General features: G+C 44.9%; 1 long non-coding RNA gene across 1 annotated transcript; it reads right to left on the reverse strand.

Annotated features, from left to right (window-relative positions):
- Positions 1–1,771: 1,771 nt before the first annotated feature.
- LOC311150849 lies at positions 1,772–2,391 on the reverse strand. Its single transcript, XR_014615146.1, has 2 exons — positions 2,154–2,391; positions 1,772–2,022 (listed from the first exon to the last, which is right to left on the reverse strand). It is a non-coding gene; the product is annotated as an uncharacterized lncRNA (long non-coding RNA).
- Between the last annotated feature and the right edge of the window lie 565 nt (positions 2,392–2,956).

The following is a 2,956-nucleotide window of genomic DNA, read 5'->3' on the forward strand; positions in this document are numbered from 1 at the left end:
GATTGACTGTTCAAGAGCGTCAAATGTGCCACACCGCTGCGCAACATTCTAGATCTCAAACAGACTGCCATCTCATTTGCCAATTTAGTAGCCTATGTATCTATCTACATATTGTTAGATTGATAAGATTAAAAATTCGAATCCTGAGTCAGACAGGAAAACCTGGCAGGAAGTGAGCTGCCAACTAGAGGGTTTCTGGCATCAGTACCCTAGATCAGGGGTTTTCAAACATCTCTTCAGGGACCCCCAAGCATTTCATACATTTATTGTAGCCCTGAACTAGCTTGCCTGTTTCACTGACCAAGGGCTTGACGATTAGTTGGCAAGTTAAATCAGGGCCCGTATCTCTAAAGAATTTTTGTGCAAAAAGTGGCTCCTAGCGGCCAAATTCTAAGAAAATTCTCAGAGGCATGACGTTTTCTTAGAATTTCCCCTAAAAGAGACACGAAAATCCCAGTTAATATAAAAGCTATTCCTCAAGAGTCCTAGCGCTTAAAAGGGCTCCTAAGGCGAGATCTGCTAAGAGCAGGGAAGAGGACTTTTAGTGGCTTAGGAGTTACCCTAAGCAGCTGCACAAAATGGCCAACAGAGGAGGCAGGAGAGATGTCCTGCAAACACTGGATGACAGGGAATTATTGAGACGCTACAGATTGGATCGTGCGGGAATCATGTTTGTGGTGGATCTCCTTAGAGATGCAATTACTTCACCAACTCGACGCCACAACGCTATTACACCGGAGAAGAAAGTAATCACAACCCTGAGGTATTTGGCAACAGGGAAAATGCAACAATGCAGCAGTGATGACTTGGGTCTGTCCCAATCCTCCGTCAGCAGAGTCATCACCCAAACACTGACAGCTTTGTCACAACCTAATATTGTGACACAATTTGTTTCATTCCCGCTGGATGCCCGCACTTTACACACACATAAAAGGGCATTTATGGACATTGCAGGATTCCCTGGCGTTGTGGGTGTAATTGATGGAACACATGTGAGAATAATTGCGCCATCAGAGGACGAGGCTGTCTTTGTTAACAGGAAGAATTTCCACAGCATCAATGTGCAAATAGTGTTCAATGCGGCCTGGAAGATTTTGGACATTGTGGCTAAATGGCCAGGCTCCACACATGATGCGAGAATGCTCTCCGAGAGTGGCATCAGACAGCTTTTTGAGAGACGCTATGTGCCAGCTAATTGCCACTTGTTAGGGGACAGTGGCTACCCATGCAAACCATGGCTCCTTACACCTTACCTCCAGCCACGCCAAGGGCCCCAACTAAACTATAACAGGTAAGCCAAACAATACAAAAATCATGGAAATGAAATGCAAGCAATATGTCAGAGCATCCAAGTAGTGCAATATTTCCATCAAATAATTAAAGGTCTGTATTCTATTGTAGGGCCCACAAGACAACAAGAGCGGTGGTGGAGCGTGGCATAGGCCAGCTTAAGAGGCGCTTTCATGTTCTCCACAGAGAGGTGCGGCTGAGGCCTGAAAAAGTCAGCAAACTCATCATAGCCTGTGCAATATTACACAATATTTGCAAGGTTAGACAGATTGCAGAACCTCTGGAGGATGGCGATGAGGATGAGGATGGAGACAACGATGAGGATGGTGGTGAAGAAGATATTCACATTCCACAGGGGAACCTAGCCCAGAGTGGACTGCCTTACAGGGCAAACCATGTCATTTGAGAACTTGTGATGGTATTAAGAACTACCACAGTTTTACTGCACATCACCTGCAACTGTTAAATGCAAGACACAGAACACAATCTCTAAATGGTTTATTTTTTAGGTGTTCAATTTTAAGGCGGTAGTACTCCTCCTGAAGGGAAAGGACTTTTTTTTGTTGTTCAAACACATCAATTGTGAGTTGCAATCTTCTCTCCTGCAGGGATGCTGACGGAGCAGGTGCTGCGGATGGGAATGGTGTTTGATCCGCCGGGCTATCCTGAGTAGCAGCTGCAGATGGTTCAGGCGGCAAACTTGATGGGCCCGGTTCTTGTGATGGCTCCATGCTACAGAAATACATAGGCCTAGTTTAATTATTGTTTTGATTAAATTAATTTAATACAATGAGCATGGATAACACATGAAATGGCTTCTGCAATGAATAAACACTGTTGATATGAATAACCCTGTGTCCTACCTTTGCTGCATTTCAAGGGCCTGCATCATTGACGTGTCAATGCCTGTTGGCAGCCCGGTGACACTGACCTCAGAGTGTCCCAGGACTTGAAAGACAGTGTCGGCCACCTGGGACAGCCGCTTTGCAGGTGGTCCACCCCCTAGAAAGAAACAGTCAATGAACACAGTACTTAGGCATGTAAATTAACTTTGCCAGCAGGAGCAAATTGCCAGATTATGTGGTAGGCCATAGTATTTTGCTCACCTATGAGTGAGGATTCCCGCTTGTGTGCTGCAATCTCATCTTTTGCCTTGGACTGCAGCACATACCACCTTTTCTCACAATCGTCACCTGTCCGCACCACCAGTGGAAAAGAGGCATTGATTGTTTGGGATATTGTGTCCCAGGCGCGCCTCTTGCTTTGGCTAGTGACAGTTGGGCCAAATTTTCCTCGTAACATACCTTTATGTTCGTTCACCAACTGGGCCAGCAACAAACCTTGCTCCTCAGTCCAGTTCGGCTTGCGATTCCTTTTTTTCTCCATTTTCTGTGTTTGTAGGATATTTGTTAACAAGCCTTCATAAATAGACCAGCCAGCAATCACAGACATTGTTAAAAGCTGAGCTGTGTTACCCTCGTTAAGTTCACACTGAGTTGTAACGTTGCAATTTCTACTTCATTAAGGACAGCCCCTTGAGATAGGCCATCTTGTTTTCAATGGGGTCCATATGGAAGTGAAAGTACAAAATATGCCAGCTAGGATATTAATATGAGCAAATGAGACACAAATCATTATTTGAACAGGGTGTAATGAGCTTAAGTTT

The sequence above is a fragment of the Coregonus lavaretus genome (genome assembly GCF_964263955.1).
Source record: "Coregonus lavaretus genome assembly, chromosome: 23".
Lineage (NCBI taxonomy): Eukaryota > Metazoa > Chordata > Actinopteri > Salmoniformes > Salmonidae > Coregonus > Coregonus lavaretus.